The sequence below is a fragment of the Cyprinodon variegatus genome, unplaced genomic scaffold (assembly GCF_000732505.1).
Source record: "Cyprinodon variegatus isolate N-32 unplaced genomic scaffold, C_variegatus-1.0 Scaffold172, whole genome shotgun sequence".
Taxonomy (NCBI): Eukaryota; Metazoa; Chordata; class Actinopteri; order Cyprinodontiformes; family Cyprinodontidae; genus Cyprinodon; species Cyprinodon variegatus.
This window is the reverse complement of record NW_015150625.1, coordinates 931,762-953,713: the sequence shown is the minus strand read 5'-3', so window position 1 is coordinate 953,713 and position 21,952 is coordinate 931,762. Positions and strand designations below refer to the sequence as shown.

At 36.9% G+C, this 21,952-nt stretch overlaps 1 protein-coding gene across 2 annotated transcripts in view; it reads left to right on the top strand.

Moving 5' to 3' along the window:
• Nucleotides 1-4,128: 4,128 nt before the first annotated feature.
• Nucleotides 4,129-21,952, top strand: part of osbpl8 (oxysterol binding protein like 8) — a 75,963-nt gene continuing 58,139 nt past the window's right edge. Inside the window, exon 1 of one of the 2 annotated variants that reach the window (XM_015378438.1) lies at nucleotides 4,129-4,479. The gene's annotated coding sequence lies outside the window, so the exon portion shown is untranslated. The remainder of the gene's footprint in view (nucleotides 4,480-21,952) is intronic. The other variant, XM_015378441.1, reaches the window with a different exon arrangement.

Sequence of the window (21,952 nt, the reverse complement as noted above, 5' to 3'; positions counted from 1 at the left end):
GGAGTAGAACAGCACCATTATTGTCCTTGGCAGGTTGAACCTTAAGGGCCAACAGTTCAGGGTCCCTTTCTAGTCTATAGTTCCTTATTATGATAGTCCATATTATTTGTTTTTTTGCTGATGTCATAATATGTTGTGATGTTTGTCTCCCAGAGTTTCCTAATGTTGATAACAGCTTAAACTCCTTCTGTTTTCCATCTATATGATAAGCTGGAGAGCTTCAGTATGATATCCATCTCAGCAGCATTAAAGTGTTCTGTATAGCTTGGCAAAGTCATTTTTAACACTTTTTTTTTTTTTTTTGCCTGACTTCAGGCTTTTTAATAAACCAGATAAGCCAAATTTCTTTTGACTGAAGCCTGAATAATTGTGGACCCTCCTTCATTCCTCTCAGTATGCTGAAGAAAGTAGTGTAGTTTATTACATAAAACAGACTTAAAGTCCTAAATAATCATAATTCTGGGATAATTTATAGATCTTCAATTTTATTTGCCTCTCTCTCGTGTAATTGTTCTGTGTCAATATCGATTCTTTTTCTTTTATTGATATTAATGTAATCTGATTTCTGTGTCAAGCTGTGCAACTCTGTCCGATTTTGGAAAAAGATAGCTGTTAATTGTTTCTTTACATAACAATATCAAATAGTCCTATCTTGTGTTGTTCCTAGGCTCTGGTTGCTCCCATCAGTTCATTGTTTTGTTATATTTCCTGAACCAAGGGGTCAGTAAACAAAGAGAAAAACGGGGGTGAAGTAGCTTCCTTTCAGTCTTCTTCTCTGGGGTCAAGAGGGCCAAATAAATAACTTGGGGTCAGATTAATTTAGTGTAAACATTAAATCTGCATTTTTGTATTAAAATACAATCATATCCACATATGATTTTTTTAAGTATTTAATATTTTCCTTAATAAAAAATAATAATTTCTGTAACTTCGTTCATTATTGAAAGTGATCAAATAGATTAAAAACACACAGATTTATGTTTCTTAAGCATTTACTTTTCTTAATGGTTCTTAATGCTTAATGATAATTAAAAACATTTAAGGTAATGTCTGTCAGTCTTTGTGTTTTTGTCTTCTTCGATGAGATGCACCGAAACTCAATTTCCCACTGGGATTTTCCTCTGGGATTAATAAAGTATTATTTTTTAACAGTTTTCTGTCTGGCAATGTGGACAATAATAATAATTGTCATGATGCCAAAAAGAGCCCGACAGATTTTACTTTCACAAGTGGAGCAGTACGGCTATCGCCATGGTGTTCCGCTTGCTTTATGCATATAAATAACTTTATTATAATTATGCAGGGAGTATTACAGATTATATGGACACTGCAATGTAAGTAGAACAGTAGAACAGTCTATATAATTAGGTATATATATTTTATATATACCTAAATATATACACATTCTTATATACTTCTCTGTCATGAAAACATGGAAAATGATAACAGTCACGCATACCCCTGCTGGGGATGCGAGGGGTGCGGGTGTCTATCTCCGGCTGTCAATGGGCGAGAGGCGGGGTCCACCCTGGACAGGTCGCCAGTCTGTCACAGGGCAACACAGAGACACACAGGACAAAAAAAAATTCCATGCACACACTCACATCTAAGGACAATTTAGAGAAGCCAATTAACTTAACAGTCATGTTTTGGGATTTTTGGAGGAAGCCGGAGTACCCGGAGAGAACCCACGCATGCATAGGGTGAACATGCAGACTCCATGCAGAAATACCCTGGGAATCAAACCCGGAACCTTGTTGCTGCAAGGCAGCAGTGCTACCCAGTGCTGCCATGTGCAGCCCTATGATAATAATCATATCAATTATAATTATATCATCACTGATGTCAACAAATACTCTTCATTTTAGTAACCTTAACCATATTATAACCATATTATAATTTAAAATGAAAAATAACAACTGCACCAACCAAGTAACAACCAAAACAATAAGACTCAGTAATAATAAAAAAAAATGATAACGAAAAATAAAAAATATTACTTTTAGTGACTACATGAAATAGTTAACATAAGATAATTCATCTGTGTATCCTTAGGACTGGGGATACACAGATGAACGTATATTTTAAATTGCACCATTGGAGCTGCAATTGCACATCTGTTCCTCTAGATGGCCAACATGTACTGTCTGCTACTACCAGAAGATATTGTCTACAAAATTATTAAAAATACCTTTCTTTGTGAAGCAAACAAACAAAATTAGATGTTTTATTTTTTTTACAAGCCAATATAAAAATCATAAATCCCAAGAGTAAACCTTTATAGTTATTTTTTGAATATTATAAAATTGTTATGTAATCGTTCATCATTTCTACAACACATGTACACTACATCCAGACATGACTGTGGCAGTGTTATTTGCCACTTTCTGGATGGATTTTTTTTAGGTAATGTGAAAAAAACACTAAGATTTACTGAGCAAAAATCTGTCCTTATCCAGTAGGTAAAAAACAACAACAATCCAACGGAAAAAAATTAAATGTAAAAAATGTAAATTAAACTGGGGCATATCACATGACCTTGTCATGTCCAGCCAGGAAATGCAGAGGATCGCTGAGCAGGGGAAAATGGCCTTGCTCTGCTATTGGAAAAAATAAGACATATGGGCTGGTATTCATCATTCATGTCATTCAAACTTACTATCACAAAAATAGTATAGTAATAGTAATAGTAAAAAAAGTATTTACTCTCTTTAAGCAAAGAAGATTGATGCATCTTATCACGTGCTTGATTTTAAGTGTTCACTTACTTCCATAGCAGCATAAAATCCCTCGAACGCTCAGAAAACGCTCTAGAAAACTCTAGAAAAGTGCATTCCTTAACAATAAGACCATCTTTTAAATTTCCCCACTACTAAACATTCCACAGTGGAAAAAGTGGAAGCACATGATAGATATTAGATCTGGAATTAGAATCAAATGAGCTATAATTGTTTTTTTTTAGTCCAAACAGATCCATCTGTAAATGTACTTGATATTAAAATTAACTACAAAATTTAGAGTTATTGTTTTCCCATGCCCAGACGTGTAGCCAGAAAATGTTTATTAGTGTGGCCAGGCAATAACCAATGTACCATGAGGGCTGGCACCAGAACCTCAGGAATAATCTACACTCTTCCAACAGGAAAATTAAAGAGCAAAACATCCATATTTTCTAAATAAAGACAAACTATACTTTCCTACAGCCTTTGCTAACAAATAGACACTTTCTAGATAAAAGGTATAGTGGATAAAATCCTTTTAGGTTTGAGTTCTGGGGTGAACATCTTTTCTATTGTTTTTACTTGCCTACTTTTATCAACAATCATTCTGGATAAAATTGACATTCACAAATACTAATGTTTACATAAATTGATTATTTAATAAGTTTTTATTTAAATAGTTATTTATCTATGATTTCACTGAAGACTCCTAGATGACTTGCAGACACATCATTTTCCCCATGAAACACAAAATCTAGTTATGGAAAGAGCATGAATTATGTACTTATCATCTTTAATGTTAGTATTTTAATGTGTATAGTTAACAACTGTGTTTTTGTTGTCAAGTAATTGTTAATATATGAAAATGTTAAATGTTTTGAATATTCCACTTGAGAGTATTACTGCTGCCACCATCTGTATTAGAGTGAAAAAAATGGTAGGGTGGCCCCCCTGGCCCCCCATCTAGCTCCAGCCCTGCCCATGCCTGTATATATGTATAAGAATATCCATATTTAGAAAAAAAAATGAATAATTACACTGAAAAATATGTTAAGCTATTAAGCTAAAACTAAATCAAATTCCCTAGTTTGTGTTCTTTACTATGTTATTAAGGTAAGAGTACATTTTTTTTATTTATTTTTTTATTTATGCAACAGTGGTTATCAAAATAACAATTTGTGATGCAACTGCAATAATACATATTGTATTTTAAAATATGATGTATATAGCTTCATAAAAATAATATTAATTAGATATTTGGAACTTCTCAAGTCCAATCATTCATTAGAATAGGAACATGCCACTCACAACATGGCCGACACGCTGTCATATCGTTTCTTCTTCTTTCGACAAATGTGACATTTTAACCGGAAAGGGGCGTGTCCTTCGACAGCCCTTACGTGTACCTCGTCGAGCTGCTGGCAGAGCAGTGCAGACGCGTTGGTTGTTCGCATCTACATCACATTTATTTTTGAGAAACGGAGAACAGAGAACGAAACAAAATTCGAGGCTTTCAATTTTAACTTTGTCTTCTTTCAAACTGTAATATTTCAACGAAGCGACGTTGCCGGGCTGGCGGACAGCGCGTATCATCATCAGCCTCGCGCCAAACACTTCATACCACGGGACATTAATAAACATTAAGCGCCGTAAGCTAACAGTTAGCAGGCAGAAGCACGAGCCACAGGGCTGCGTTACTGTTTACCTCCGCCTAGCCTGCCACACAGCTAGCAATAAGACCCCGAAGACTGTAACAGAGGTAAGTGCAATGTACACAAATGGTCATTAAAATGCAACATTTTTTTAATCTACTGGTGATAAAATGCGGCTCTCCTAATTGCTAATTCTTAACGTTCCTGCGGCTGAGTGGCAGAAACACGCTGCAGCCAAGTAATGTTTATTATAATGGAACAAACCAGGTTTAACATACAGCAGCAGGCTTCAGCTTGTCTCAGTCTAATTTCAGAGGTGATGCTAAACTGGCTAACCAAAAGATGCTGCTAAGGAAGTTTGGATTTCCTTTTGCTTTTGGCAAATCTTGATTGACAACCTAATTTCTCTGCTATGTTATCTACATCCTTCTGCAGCCTCCTCAGTCTCCCTGCTCTAATATCACTTTCACCTGTCACCAATAGAAGCAGAAACTTGACACTGACTTCCTGTTTATATCAGGCTACTGTCTTGATATCTGATATTAACCTGTGTTAAAACAAAACCCAGCTTTGATTACTTAAAGCTTTCTATCCTCTGTAGTCCAGCTGGTGTATATTATCACTCACACTAAAGTCAAGTTTGTTGCCTTACATTAGAATAATGTATGTTTGATTATGGTATGTAAGGGGAATGGCTATCCTTGAAAACTGATTGGTGAGCTTGTTTTTCTTTTGTTGTTATGCTTTGATTTTTTGCTTATTGTTGAAGTATACATTTTTGAAAAGAGAAGTCTGGGTAACATGCAGTTAAATCAATGACTTTTACATCAATAATCTATGTGCAACCACCTGATTTCCGTAGTTGGGCATCATCCTGATGCTTAAACGTGGAGGCAGTATGGTGTTCAAGGATTAAATGCAAAGAAACTAGAGTGTATACGGAAGAGGATTAGGGCCACTGGAAAAAAAAACAAAAATTTAACTGATTTTTAAATTTTATTTCAGTTGAATATGGGGAAAAAAGTCAGAATTCTGAGATTAAAGTCAGAATTCTGACTTTTTTCACACATTAAACTGACATAAAATTGAAAAATCAGTTAACTTTTTAAAAAAAAATTCAGTGGCTTCAGGAGATTGGATAATGTTTTGAAGTTTTAGCTTGGAGCATTTTTATGTGCTGAAACGGTCCAGTTAAAGCCCAGACCTAAAGAAAAATCAAAGAAAGGCATCTTCAATTTGAGTTAGGTCAACCTTCCCAAAATGAACAAAATCCATTTGTGTAAACATTTATCTCATGAAATTATTGATTTTTGGCTAAATTGTTCCTTTGAAATCATTTTAGAGTTCCATATTTCCACTCAGTGTTTTTTACACATTTAAAAACAGAAAAGATAATCAAAGACAGGCAACTTCCTCTGTTGATAGAGAGCAACAGAAGGGCACAGGAGCTACCAGCTCATTTACAAGTGAAATGGAGTTTCCGTTCAGCCTTTGTCCAACCACAGCGCCCTGATGCTGCCCTGCTACACACTTGGTTTTAGATTTGAATAGAGTCAGCATGTAGAGCAGCTGAGAAGTGATATAATAGAAAACATTTTCTCTGTGGTTTGTTACAGATCCTACTCTGTTTTTAGAACAGGTTCAGAAATATGTAGATCAGATAAGTTGAGGTTAGGAAGTTAAAAGGTTAAAAAACTTCCAATTTGATTTAAAACTAGACCTGTGATGGATCTGTTACTTTAGCAAGAGCTGATTAATTATGCCAAGTGCATGCCTTGCTGTATGGAGGAGGGCTAAAAAAAGTGCACGCTTGCAGAAGTTTCACATAAATGATTTATTTAATTGGGTGGATGTGCATAAATTAGATTTTTTATTAGATGCTTATTTGCTGTGTTGGAATATGCAGGAGAAATTCATTAACAAGTTCTTTTAATTCATCCAAAAGTGAGAATCTCAGTGCATTTTGGACCCTTTAACTAGACCAGCTGGTTTGAATCAGCTCTTTGCATCGCATAATTAATTAATTTCATTGTATCTTTTTTTATTTAATCTGGTATCTTCTTTAGAAGGCCTGTCTATACGATTTGGATTTCAATCCTTTTTCATTCATCTGTTTACACACTTAAATGTTCAGATTAGGGCTGAAACAATTAATTTGATTTACCATTTATTAGAATAATCAAATAATTTAGTAATTAATTAATTGTTTTCTTGAGTATACCATTAGCTGAAACAGTAAGCCACGCAGAGAACTAATTATGTTGAAACTGTTGAAACAAATGTATCACCATTTTATATTTTAGATTAAAAACTCTTTAAGTGGCTTGTTTTTAGCTTTACCTGGTTTAAATTCTGAATAAAATCTCCTTTAAAGCACCGTTTGCAAGCTTATTATTAAAAAAAAATAAACAACCGATTAATCAAGTATCAAAATATCCATTAGTTGCAGCCCTAGTTCAGATGGTATCTTGGTTAAGGGTTTACAATAAATGAAATGCAGTCGTCGTGTGAAACAGCCTTTCCTGATCGCCGTAGCCTGAAGGTCACGTCCAGAGTTAGCAATAATTGAATTAGGCCAAGAGGACAAACCGGATCCTGGTGGCATAATGTGGAGGTGGGAATTTGTGGAAAAGGATGAAGCAAAATCAATTCGTTCTGCTTTATTATTACATTATAAGCTTTTTTTTTTTTTTTTTTTTTATAGAAGGTAAATGGTTAGAGTTCTCTAGTGGGAAGAGTTATAGATCACAGCTGAATTATAAAAACAGAGACATTTTCTTATTGGTAGAATACAGAAGCCTCTGGATGAGTTTTTCCTGTTGGACTTCACGGCTTTGTTCAAACCCTCCATGTTGCCCAGATGCAGCATTTGGTGGGCTGATTTTCAGAGTTAGATGGACAGCATTTACGCATTAGTGATGCTTTGACACATAGTCAGAAGGATGGAAAGAGGACAGTAAGAAAAATGTGTCCATCATCCTACCTTTACATGCCACCGTTTGTTTTTCCTAGCTAACATGTGTTTGAATTAAATTATGAAAATGGATCGTTTTCTGTCACTGAATTAATTTTGAATAGTTTTCCATCTCCATTATGGTTCTGAATCCCAATTGTACCAGTTGACTCTTACCACGAATGAGACATAATGGCTCCTGGTGAAACCACAATCAGTGTTTAGTGTTAACATGCTGGTGGGAGATATAAAGCCCCTTTGGATGCTGCAGACTTTGATATTGTCCCAGATTACTTAAAGCAACCAAATCCAATCTACAGTAGTAGATCACTTTAGATGTTTGTCTAAAACATATTAGTGTTTCAATTTTTATTTGCAAGACTCGCCTTCTATGTAATCTTATCCTGTTGTAGTAGATTAGTAGTAAATAATCCAATCTAGTAGATTAAAGACTCCTGTAGAGTACAGGTGAAGCATGCTACATTTGTACAAAGACAAACATTAGAGGTTTATAGTTAAGGATTTAGAAATATCACAGATCATAATGATTATCGTTGCTTGCTTTGCACATTTGGCTGCAGTAAGTTGAACTGAGTGTTGTTCATGTTTATTTAAGCTCTTCCTGAGGGTTGTTTTTGTTTTGCTGCGGTGATATCTGCAATCTTCTGCATCATAAGAAGCTCTAAACTTGAGATAATTAGGCTGCTGTTTAGAGTCATGAGGCTAAGCTATGAAATAATATCCACATTGTTTGTTTTACCAGCTCACCTTTGTCCCTGCTGTTGATTCCCACCCTGGTTTTAAAGGTTGATCGTTATTGAATGTAATCTGAGGAACATCAGGGAAACTGGCTGTTCTTTAACCATATTTATGTTAGAAATTTCTCCTTCATAGAGAAGAAAACACACTTTAAAGCCACAATTTGTAATTTTTCAGCAAACCTACTCCTATTTAATTTTGAATATCTATTTCTAAGGCAAGGCACACATAAAGATTGAGAGTTTCTGTTCATAGGTGATAATAAATGACATGCATATAGATAATGTATCACATTTATGTGTCCCTGTAGTTATTAAACACTGTAACTTTAAGTTTCTGATCTTATTTTAGCGCCAAGGCAGATGTGCTCACATTGTTGGCTGTGGTTTGGCTAATTGGATTGATTTGTTCTGGCACATGCCAGATGTGTTCAGAGCTGATCATTTACCTGACAAAGACTAAACTTTAGCCTCCCTAGTGAATGCATCAGCTGCCTTCATCAGAGCCTCTGCTGAAGGTCAGCTGAGGCTTCCTGATTTAAACAGCTGTTTAAATTCCAGTAAAACCAGCCTGCTTCATGTAGCTTTTATCCCAGCGTCTCTTTGCTTTCATTAGCTCTCAGATGCCCAACAGCACTGAGCAAACAGACTTCAATCAGGCCTCTGTTAAAAGGCCAACTCATCTTTCTCACAGAGGAAAGTTGAGGTCATCATTAAACATTTCTGTGGCCAAATTTAAACCAATAAGTTTGTTCAGCTGGACTTCTCTTCCTGTAATAATTGGTTTTGTTTAAATCAAACTGTATTTTTATATTCCTTTATTATCTTTGCTTTTCAATTTTTTTTTTGTATCATATCAGTTAATTTTAACATTATTTTTTTGTTTTATTTTTGTCTGCATTTTTGTCGTATTTAAATCAAACAGACATAAGCAAATGTTCAAAAATCATTACTAAATATGCACAAAAAAACCCATATAAACAGCCCGCCTTTAATCAGAGTTCATTTACCCAGCATCACATGTTCTCCGCCGTACTTCACTGTGATGAGAGGTTCTATTATTACCCCCCTGATCAGCCTGTAATGGGGAGTGCTGGCCTGGTGGTTAAGAGAAGTGCGCTTCTGCACAGAGAAGGTTGCAAGTATCCGGTTTGATCCCCACAGCACCGCTCAGTGTCAGCCCACTGCTCCAAAACAGGATGGGTTAAGATGCAGACCTTTAAAGAATTTATAAGGTGCTGTATTTTGGGGTTATTATATCCTGCAGGTGTATTTTTTAGGGCAGAGAACACCATATATGGGACAACCTGGAAACACAGAGGGGTGTCTTTAGTGTGGACCCTCTCCCTGAGTGAATGAGACTCTGAAATGGATAATTCAGCCTCACAGAGGAGTGAGAGGCAGTGAAGAGATGTCAGGGCAGGCCATACAGCCAGGCCTTCAACAAATAACAGGAAGACTAAAAGTTTTTTTTTATCTTTGATGGTTTTGGAAAGTTAGTTTGATTATCTATTATATTATTATGGATTTTTAATCTTAATAAGCACGCTGAACTGAAGCAAATACAGGTTCTGTCCAAATATCTCGTCAGTGTCAGAATGTTTATAGGATGGAAAAGTAGTGTGCTCCAAAATTCCCACAATGCACTTTAAAAAGGATGTGTGGATGCATGGGTTTCTCAGGATGCGTACTGGTGCGTTCTCATTTGCTCCTGAAATAAAAAAAAAGCATTCAGGTCTGAGACCTGATAGATGAAATGTTTTAGAAGCCTTTAAAGTCTGGTATGTGAAACCTGTGGCTCCACTGGGTGCTCTCGTTAGTTGATTGGTCAAAAAGACGAATCTCTGCCTCTAAGAAGGATCCAGAGCTGCCTTTGGAGAATCCAGGGTGGATAAACGAACCAGAGCAATCATTTCTTCTGCTTGAATTGGTAAAACTGAGTCAGAGCCCAGCCTCACCTATCACTTAAATCCTGTTAAGCAACATAATTGTGGCACCGGCTGCCAGAGTGCTGCAAAGCGTTTTTTGCAGTCTAAAAATTTCTAAAATCATGGAATTATATTTAATGATCCAACAAAGCAGATTCCACATAAGATGCTTAGAAAGCAAGTGTTATAGTTGAAAAACAGAAAAGTTTGTTTTGGGACAATTTCACATTTGATTGTTGTTATAAGTGGATTTTTGGATTTAAATTATGGCCCAGAAAAAAAAATGACCTGCCCAGTTAAAGTCTATGGAAAAAACATAAAAGGGTGCGCCGAGCTTGCAGTGATCACACCCCACCTCCATTCAGGAGATGTAGACATTGCATTAGGCTGTTTCCAAAAGGCAGAAAAAACAACAATGCAGATTAAAGGCTGGACAGGTGGTGCAGTTTAAACCCAGGGAGGAGTTGGAGATAAATCATAGCAGAAGACATAAAAAATCAGGGACATTATCTTTGGTTTATTAAACCTACTGAAAACAAAGGCTTTTGTGTCTGATCAGTGGTTTGTTTTATTATTTATTAGCATCTTTGGTGTTTAAGCACTTCTGCCAACAAACAAACTGAAATAAGAGCTTTTGTTTAGAAAATTAGACTTCAGACTCAAAGCCTCTGAAAAGGATGTTCCTTTAACATGTTTTCACAGTGAAACCTAAAGATTTAAAAAAAAGTTGAACATAATAAGAGGAAGGAAAAATGGCTTGTTGTTTTATCAAAAACTAAAAATAATTTCCATTTACCCCCCCAGGAATAAATACCTTTCACTCCCCATCACAGTTCTTTACTGTCCTTACCACCTTTGGACATCAATAGACTGAGATCTATGCCCATTTTACTTTGCATAACAGTTCTGGAAAGTATCTGTGAACAGCTTTCCATAGTAACAGTAAGGACCTCTGGATATTTGCCAATTTCATACCTGCATGTGCTTTGACCTAAGATATTTTATCTAATGTCTGGCTGCGTGTCTAAGGCTGTTATGGCAAGCTTCTTGGCAGGTTTTCTTCAAGAATTGTTTCCATATTTGGCCATACAGATTAAGAATAAATTAAAGGTATAGAGGACTAGGGTTGGGAATTGATAAGATTTTCACGATTCTGATTCCCTCATCGATTCTGTGAAACGATTCGATTCCTTATCGATTCTCTTATAGATTCTGTTAACAATGAACTTGGTAAGTGCACGGTGACATTTGTCTACCTTCGCCTGGGACATTCTATTTCTGCTGCCTTAGCGAAAGCAGAAGGCAGTGAACGGGAGCTGCCAGCCTCTGAGCCAGCCAGGCTACCCGTCTCGTCACAGTCATCTAAATCTAACGGAGAAGGCATCCGTTTAATGAAAAAGCATTACTGTACAATTTCGGGAAATAAACTCATCTCCCCCTGATTTAAATAAACGAGCTTCACTTTTCTCTCGCTCCCTGAACTGCGGATCAACTTCGTAGCATGTTTAATAACCCCAAAGAGAGGTCGGAAATTGGGTTTATTTCCAGAAATGGCATATGATTTACTAGGAACCACATTAAGCACAACCAGTGATGTGAAACTAGCTACTTACCACCAGAGTTGCCTTCCATGCTGGTCGTGACTTTAGCTTCTGTCCAGAAGCATCAAAAACACGGCATTTGTTAAAATGTATGCCATGTTGTGTGCGCAGGTGTTTCTGCATGTTGGATGTATTTCCTCCCACAGATGTATTTGCCACTTTGCAATGATTGCAAAGCACCTTGTTGCCATTTTTCTCTTCCTTAAAATGATCGAACTCTTTTGTTTTGCTCTTCTAGACTTACTCCTGGTCACGTCGTACTTGCTTACTGAATGCCGTGTGTGTAACTTGCGTAAAAAACGTGACATAAGTCGTGCTGCCCAGGTCTAGGCTCTGGTGCTGCCTGGAATCGTTAAGAGAATCGTTAAGTGAGCTGCCAAACGGTGCCATGGAATTGGAAAACACGGAACTGGTTCTGAATAGGAACCAGTTTTTCATTCCAATCCGTTTAGAGGACTATCTTTTTTTCCGGGTGGATCATCTAAATAAGTGGTGCCCCTAATCATTCTGATGAAATGTTTATGTAAGGCCCACAGACAGTCATTAAAGCTCACCTTTCCTTGAAAATGGCCAACGGTCATAAGGGAACAAGTGTCTACAGCATGTATGAGAAGAAAAAGGCCCTTTAAAACCTAAATTTGTTTATAAAACCGTATCTTTATGTTATCGCTGTTAGCATCTTATGTTTTTTCTCAGATTCTTCCAAACTATATCAACCAAAATGCCTATTCGGATTATTGAACGGCTTAAGCTTATCTTTATAAAAGCGATGGAGACCCAAAGCTGAAAGGAACCCAAATAGGTTAAATTAAGAAGGCGAAATCTCATCATCTAAGAAAGATTTCACGAACAAAAATGTCACAGACGTTTTCTATAGCTCACAGATCTATCCTAACCTTCGTGTTTAAGCTAGTTGATAAGAGAAGGCTTCCTGTGGAATATTAGATTTTATGTTGAGCAAAAAGAGCTTTTGCTATTTGAGTAAACCAGAGCCCCTTTTCCCTGATTTCTGCATCCCCCACACAAAGTATAAAATAAAAACAACTTTATGTCTTTTTGCTTGTTGGTTTTGCATCACATGTGTTCTGATGCAGTTTAAGTTCTCTCTTTATTCATCGTTTCTTTTTTTTTTCTTTTTTTTACCCACAGGAGCTACAAGCTCTGTTCATGTGCTGCTGTGTAGTTTTCCAGTGCTCTCATTCAAACACCAGAGCCTTGTGCACAGCTTCAGCTCTTTGAGGATTGCACAGTGTGCTTCTTTGGAGGAGTTTTTATGCTGTGGAGTTGAATATTATTATTTTGCCAAAACATGTTCTGGAATTTTTTTTTTGCCTTGCATAAATTTTCCATCTGACTTCTCAGTTCTAGTAATGTTTTTAATGCTTATTCACATTTATGGTGTTTTTAAGTCCTTTAATTTCCACTGGATCAACATTTATTGACCTGGATAATTTAACAGAAGTTATAAATATCTCTTAACAATCACCCTGCTCAGTTATTTAATGATTTACTCATCTCGGTATTTCCTGTTCACCAAGCTCTACTGAAAACGGATAGCAGGAAATATACTGGCCATGATGAGATGAAGCCATTTACTGTTTACCACAATCGCTGATCTTATTGCTCGGCCCATGGCTTCTATTTTTAACTGTGGTTTATACTCTAGAGGAAATTAAAAACCCCGATCATCTCTTGTTCTTCTGCTGTTAAAAGTCTGAATCATTCAGAGATAAATTACAATTTAAATACTATTTTTTTCTGACTGCCAGTGCTGGCTAACTGATTTAAGTCATTTAATAATACCCAATACCGTTCATTATGACTGTTGAGCAGAGCTGAATAAAAAGTGTCTCTCGCTTTATAGGACAGTTAATTGCTCTGTGTGGAATTGTTTGTTTATTCTGGTATTAAAAAAACCTTCATTTGAAAAAAGACTGAGCTAGATAAAGTGTAAATAAAAATTATTTGATTAAAACGCAAACTCGCAACAAATGGCATGATCTTGCTATAAAAAACACACATAAAAAGGAAGTAAAAGAAAATACATTTAAAGTATGAAAACAAATTAGATAGGTTAATGGAAGCTCTTAATGGGAACCCTGACGTGAGCAGTAATCTTTTAAAGGAAAAATCTTTTTTTGTGAATCTCAGTCTTTCAGGTTGTTGCTTCCAGAGTATACCGTCTTCAGCTCTCTAGAGGTGGCCTAAATGTTTCCATCCCTTTAGTTATGAGTACTTGAGCACTGATTATCTGAAGGATCTACATGGTTAACACCTGACATGCAACCTCAAAATGCATTACCTTATACCATTGATAAGAATATCATAGCTAGCCTTTCTAAAAAAAATGTCAACCAATATAGTTCCGTAGTATTCTACTAGTCTTTGATGCCAAGGTTTAAACAGCACTGGATTCATTCGTTAGAGTATTTGATATAAAAATGAAAACAAAAATGTTTTTAGAGGTTGCATAAGGGGACCAACAATATACTTCACATTTTAGAAAGTTTATTCAAAAAGCTAAAAGTAAAACCAAGACACCATTTCAATAAGCACACCTGTTAGGGTGTAAACAAATAATCAAGTTATGATTAATTGTTAAATATTGACTTTTTTTTTTAGGTCAAAATAACAAAGGTAACAAAAGTAACAAAACCACCACCAGTTTAAAGGCGCTGCTAACGGCACAAACTCCCCCGCAGCTCTGAATGTCCGTTTATGCTAAAAACAGAGAACTAAATCAAAGTTAGAATCAACTTCATTAAAACAAGATGCAAAACTCTGCTAACTGTGGTTTTAGTAGACACACATATTGCAAATAACTTCATTCTGATGTTGAAATTTGGTGTGGGCATGTTCTGTTGCAATAAGGCCGTTTCTCAATATGTTTATTTGTGTGTTCTCATTTGCTCATGTGCTTGTGAAACGTCATCAGCCTCAGCCCTAGTACTGTTCCAATTCACAAGAACACAAGACAGAGAACGGACAAAGTCCCCAGATATTGCATCAGAGCAGACTTAACCGTTCTTAAGATCGACAGCTGTCCCAGCATGCAATGCAGCAGCAGCTTTTAATGGAGCGCTCACTGAGTTAAAACTTTTCTTTTCTGTTGCTGTTTCTCTATAAAAGTATGTTTTAAGACCATTTGAGACGAGAACAATATACTTTAAGTGTCACTATATGACCAATTTACTGAGTTTTTTGCGTAATAAAAAAAAAAGTTTAGATGAGAGGACCGTGAAAACCAGAGGACCACCGAGGCCGTTAAAGCTGCAAACGTTAGCCTGTTTGCAGCAGCCCTCTCTCGGCATAGCTGTGTGTGAAGTACCACTGGCTCTGATGGAGGTTTGTTCGTTTTTATTTGGCAAAAGGATAATTAGATTTTTTTTTTCTGACTGTGTTAATTATTATTCCCACACTAAATGAAAAAATAAGAATGTATTATTATCTAGAGACTATTAATAACAGGAGGTGAAATTCAGCTCCAGACGAGCCAAGCGTGTGGCGACGTCACAAGTACGCTTCTGCTCCAATTGACCCATATTTATGCTGAGTGCTCCCGTTCTCCCCAAGTCCATACTTTCCTGTGTTTTTGTCAAGTCCGTACTCGCGTTCTTTTTGAGAATTGAGAAACGGCCTTATATTCTTGCCTAATACTAATAAATTTAGATCAATCTCTCTAAACTCAGATGGATTTTAAAACTAGCCCTGCCACCAACAACTATTTGGCTTGGCTAAGCGATTAATCTATCAATTCTTTTTTTTTTCTTCAACTATTTAATTCATCAATTTAATTAATTAATAATCAGATGATACAAGATTCCTCAAAAAAGATTTGATATGGAATTTAACCAAGTGAACCTAAAACTGCGCCCTTCTGGATGTTTCTGCCTAGAGTACATCAATGGAAAAAAATGCTTTTCATCTTGAATGCAAAATGTTAGTATGTTGAACAACTTTGGTATAATTGCTTTAAGTGGGTCGCTCTTTCAGATAAGGAATGTTTTAGTCTCTTTACTCAAGTTAACAATTAATTACTAAATTAGTTGAGTGAACACAATTGGATTTCTCTTTAATAAATTGGATGAAATTGTAATTTAGCAGCTGCTCATTGGCGCCTGGCGACCTGTCCAGGATGTACCCCGCCTCTCGCCCGTAGACAGCTGGAGATTGGCACCAGCACCCCTCGTGACCCAGCTTGGGATAAGGCTTGTCAGAAAACGGATGGATGGATGTAATTTAGCCCCTAACAGTGATTATTTTGGAACACGAATTGTAACACATAAATATATAGTAGGGGTGTCCCGAAGCAGCTTTTTCATTTCCGATTCCATATCGATGCAGCTTTGAGAATTGGCGGATACTGATATTGACTGGATATAATTTTAACAGGAATCATACCAGCTTATATTACTTACTCTATACTGTAGAAAGTTAGAAAAAGCTTTATCAAGTAATATCACAAAAACAAGGAGCAAAAGTCAACAACAAAACGTATGAAAACCACTGGCCCATGCAAAATTAACCAGTGGGTTACAGAAGCCTTTAACAGATGCAGAGAGTTTCTACCAACATGAAAATATCGGATATTTTAGATGCCGGCTGATAAAATCCGATACTACTTTTTTGGCTAATATCGGACGGATATTATCAGATCATGACATGCCCAAAATATAGTAGTGTGTCATCGGCATACAAGTGGCGAAATTGTGCCTCATTCCATAATCTAACCAAGGGACATCATATGCTGTAGGTAGTGAAAAATGTGGCTCGAGAAAAGAGCCTTGAGGAGCTCCGTGTTCAATTTTTGCTTATATTTACAATCAGCAAATAACACAAATTAGTCCTGGGCTGTAAAGTACCACAACCTTTGTAGTTGAGTAATGCCACACTGTCATCTTATGCATCACCATGATGCATTAAAACTTAAACCGATGCTTGTTGCTCTAATACATGCATCTGGATCCTCAGTGCTGAGCAGCTCTGAGGGGTTTACAATGGGACAGATTGAGCACTGGATATCACTGCTCCTCCGCTGACATCGGCAGCTTTGCAGCAATAGCCTACATATCAACAGAGGAGGGTGAAATATGGTGATGTCATCTCGAGGTCTCTCTCTCTCTCCGTCGGTCTATCCTTGTTCTTTTCGGCTGTGGGACATGATGGTGTTTTCTGCGGTCAGAGCTAAATAAGGTAGGTCTCCCGTCCCCTCCGCTGCTGTTCTCTGACACACGTGCCAGCTGCGCTGAACCGGCTCTGTTTTTATGTGCTCTGGTTTTAAATTCTAATTTCCTGCGTCTCACTGGCATTGGCTCTTAGGTAGGTGATATCACAATGTGTCTGTCGTGCTCTTATAAGATAAGAGGGGAAGTCTCAGACCTCCACAGTGTGCCGACATGTCCTGGTGTGGGATAGATGCTTTATTATGTTTCTGCTGCTATTCTGAGATGAAATAGGAATTGTGTTTATCCAGTTGTTTGTGTGGAGATGTCAGAGGGGCCATCATAGAGCTCTCCTTAAAGGTCATCCTCAGGTTACAGGAATATCATCGGAGACCTTTGTATCCTCTTAACTTACAATGACGTCCTCAAATCAATCAAAGGTTTTCTTAATAATGACGGTTGTGCTCAAGGTGCTGCTGTTTTTTCCCCTCATATTTTGTTTTGCTGTCGGTATCTAAACACAAACACACCGAAGCTGCATGCGTCATCCACATTTTCATTTCGCAGTGCTGTAGTTGAAGCTGTCGCCTTGATTGCTCTGTGATGTCCCTGTCTCTCTGAGGCACGGACGGCGTGTTATCAGCCCACAGTTGTTTCAGATCTGAAGGACAGCCGTTCCTTCCTTTATCACTGGATTGAACCCTGTGAGGTGTCCTTGACATCTGTGAGCCGAGTCCCCCTCAAATAGCGCTGCACCTGATCAGCATGCACATCCACCAGTGTGTCTGAATCATATGAAGGGATGTTATGGAGCAAAAGGAGCCGCTCTAAAGCACTCCTGATTTGCATATGCTCTGTCTGCTTATCTATACTTCATGTAGAAAATGCTTCTTGGTAATAAACCTATTTTTGGTTAAGCTTCTTTTATTCCCTCTAAGGTTTGCTGTATTTGTAATAATTTGTGCATTTGTGGGTTAAGCTGTGGGGCTGAATCCTTCCTTACAATACTAAACTTTTTAGATAGCTTTTGACTCTTTGATTTCATTTATAAGCTTGGTTTATTAAAGTTTAAAAATGTATTCATTGAACACAAGCTTCCATGGGGCCCTGAGCAACATTTAATCTTGGGGCCCTCAATCCCTATCTATCGCTGTGATCAACAGTCCAATGTTAAGATCACACACCTGCTATAAACTCATTGTTTATAGTCTCCCTATTTGGATCCTTGCATCAACTAGTGTTACGAGAAATGATAAAATAAATAAGTATTCAGATTATTGACAGTAAATGTGTCATCTGGTTTTATACTCTTTGGTCCCAGCTGCAACAACAATGTGCAAAAATACCCTATAGTGGGAGAACGACCACAAACAAATAGAACAGCTTTGATAAATGGAAATGTTTATTTAAATTATACAAAAGTGGATATAATGAAATTAAATTAATGATAACCTATGAACTGTTTTTATTTTGAAAAGATAAGTTTGTGTCTGAGAAGCTTCTAATGGATCGTCAACCCGACTGAAGACTAATAATTTTGCTGTTTTAATGTTTTAAAAATGATAACTCCATTGTCAAAGTTCTATTTAAATTTAGCTCTAAAATGAATTAAATCTTTCATTGTTTTGTTTTGCATATTTTAATGACTGCAGTGTCAGATTTTCTTCTTTAAAAACCTCACTTGGGGATAAAAAGCAAATCTTCTTCTGCTGGACGTTTTGCATCCTCTTTGCTCTTGAAAGACAGTGGTCTGTCTCTCGGTTGATTAATATTCCACTCTGCCTGACCTACATGGTTTAATTTTTCTTTAAAGATGTCTTTCCCCTGAGTACACTGCCAATCTGGAACACCCAGAAGATTACATTGGACCTTTTCTCCTTCCTGTAATCTTTGTCTTTTATTATTGGACATTCATGAAACACGTTCTTCAGTTCTGACAAAATGAAATTAAGCATAAAGCTGCATATTTGTACCAATAAACTGAAGCCTATTTGACTCATTAAACACTCAATGTCTGTTCTTGTTTTGGCTTCTATATTTTTCTATGGATGTGTTTAGGTTTTGTTAGCATGTAGCATTAAAGTTTGAGAGGTGGTGTGTATCTTGTGGTTTATCATTTCCATTATTTGATAAAGTTTCCTCAGGAGAATTTTGTTTATAGTTGATTTAACAGGCTTGTCACTTTAAGATAAGCCATGCTTAACTTTAAAACTAGAATATGATAAAAAAAGTATGATTTTTTTTTTTCTTTTTCCCCAGGGTTTCGAAATTACATTTGCAATAAAATCAAAATTTTAAAAAATGCAACGTTAAAATGGTAAATGTATTCTTGTTTGGTCACATTACATTTGACTTTCTGCATCCTGACAAAGTGAATAGAGAGTTGCAGCTAGCATGCAGATCTATGCGTGCTAGAAGTTAGCACAGTGGACAATGCAAGCCATGGAACCAGTCCTGGAGCTAAATGTGTTTGCGATGATGGGGATTCGATAGAAAAAATCCAAGCAAAATTCCAATTGCAATTTTTGTAAAAAGAGAAAAATAGCATTTTATTGGGGGGCAAATGGAGTGCTACAGAAAAAACATTTACTGTCACCAGTAAAAAAAAAACTGCACTGTAAGTGCAGCTGTAAGACTTTATTTCATTGCTTCACCAAACACACTAAACAGTTGTTTATGTATTGTTCTTTGCAGAGTTATGTTGTTCTTGTAAATAGGCTGTATAGGTATAAAAGTGCCTTTTGTAAATTTAGTTGCACACATATAATTTAGTTCAATATACTGTTCTTTAAAGGGGTCAGAGAATGATTCTATAGGGTATTTGGTGCTAGTCCTTAAGGTCTCTGAATAGGGTGTGTAACATTGGTTGAGCTGAAAATGGTATATTTGCTGTTCTATGAGCCCTAATGCCAGCCTGGTTAAAACCCTCAGAATGAAACAACAGGTTTTCTTCCTTTTATGGTATGCTCATGAATATTTAGATGAGCTGTGAGCTGATTGGTTGGTTTACAACGCATCATAGCAGCAAGCACTCACTCACTGAAACATCGAATTGTTGATATGGTAGGGTGACCAGACATGTCCTCGTTTTTCCTAGACATGTCCTACTTTTCATACCTAAAAAAAAATTCCAGGGGGAATTTCAAAATCGTCCTTGTTTTTGGCCGACTGCAGTGCAGGACGTAGTTGAAACAGTAGCCTGGACACCGGTGGCCCCCTGCTTCCCCCTGCCTGCCTTACCTGCCCTCAGCGCCCCTCCTTCAGCTGAGAACGGGCGGCTCATGGCTTTCTGCTGAGGTCCGGTTCAGTCAGCGGCTCTCGTTTCAGTAAAAGAAGTTTAGCAAATCCCACTTTCAACTGTCCAAGATTTTTAAAGCTGTCTTTGGTAAAATGCTTAGAGCAAATGAACAGCTGAGCATCAAATTTTGCAGGGATCTTCTGATAGACAAAAATAATCCATGCCTGTCTTAGTTTCAATAGAGAAACTGTCTGCTTTGTAATTCTTGTAGAGGTAAACCCAACTGTAGGTTAAACAGATAAACTGGTGTCTTAAATCTACCTCTATTCATGTTCTTTGGCCAGTGAACCAGTGGGCTGGTCTGTATGTCAATTTCGGGGCGTGACAAAAGTATAGCCAGAACCAAATAGGGCAACATCCCGGAGTTTGCGTCAACTCGGGGCTTCATTTGAATTCACCTGTTTCATGGTGGATGTTTAAAATTGAAAGATTTGCAGAGAAAGAAGGTGCCAGTACATTTTAGGATTGATTTTAAAATTCTTTTATTTGTTTTTAAAACTCTTAATGGCCTTGCTCCTTCTTATCTGTCTGAGCTGTTGCATTCTTACACACCCTCCCATTCCCTCAGGTCAGCTGATCAGTTGCTTCTGAGGGTCCCAAAGAGAAAATGCAAGCTCAGAGGAGACCGTGCTTTTTCTGTGGCAGCTCCTAAGCTGTGGAATGATCTGCCTCTGAGCATAAGACAGGCCTCTTCTCTTGCTGTTTTAAAGTCCCTTCTTAAGACTTATCTTTTCTCCTTGGCTTTTGGCACAATTTGAGAGGTTTTACTTTGTTTTATTTTATTGTATTTTATGATTGTGTAGTTGGTATGGTATGGTCGATGGGGTGTGAACTTCTCTGTACGTCCATTTCACCCACTGAACTATTGTTATTCATCTCTTACAATGTAAACTCTGTTTTACATTCTGACACCTTTAAAACTGTACATCTTTTTTCATAGGTTGTACATTTTCCCCTTACTGTACAGACTCTTGTTGATTTTTACCGTTGCATGTTATCCCAATGCTTACATTTGCTTTTTACTTAATTAAAGCATTTTTGTGAATTGAGCAAAACTGAATCAGGGGCTGAATTTGCTTTAATATTCCTATAGATTTATGTTATGATCAAGTGGTTAGGTCACATTCTCCTTAAAGACAAGCTTTACATTTCTTGGAATAAATCAGACATTTTCAGCACAGCAAACTAGGCTGAATCGTGACAGAATTTTGATCCAACCAACGATCAGATTTACATCCATCAGATATTTATCTGTAAATATCTCTTCAGCACAAGATATTAAAAACAGAAAACGGTGAATTTAAATGTTTTGAATGTTTGATATTAAATCTTGGATTGGGGCTCATCTGTTTTTGTTAAAGCTTATATACAATTCACTCCTACAGATAAGAACAGTTTTTTTTATCACTCATCCTCTATGTTGATGATAATAGTTTATCCTAAACCCGACACGAGATCAACAGCATGAAAACAAGACGCATGGTAGCTTGGGTGATTTTCAGCATTTATGGAATTAATTTCTATAATTTAAGATGGAAACTTGCAGGGTTCCAAGTTTCTTTCGGAAGAAACTTGGAAGGTGAAATTTACTGGAAAGTTTTGTTTCTTATGGTGAATATTTTTCCTTAAGCAGGCCCAAATCAAGTAATTACCTTGAGGTGGGGTACAATACCTATAAACCAGGGTGCAGTGGGGAAATGAATAGCTGAAATAATTAAAGAAAAAGAAAGTCAGTGTTGTCTGAGTATACAAGAAAACATTTCCCTACCATTTAAAGGCTATTATTCAATTATCGGCTCTGTATTAAATATGTAATTCCCTGATGGGTTTTTTCTGGTGGGTTTTCCCCAAGGGTGCTTCTCTTATTATATATAATATCC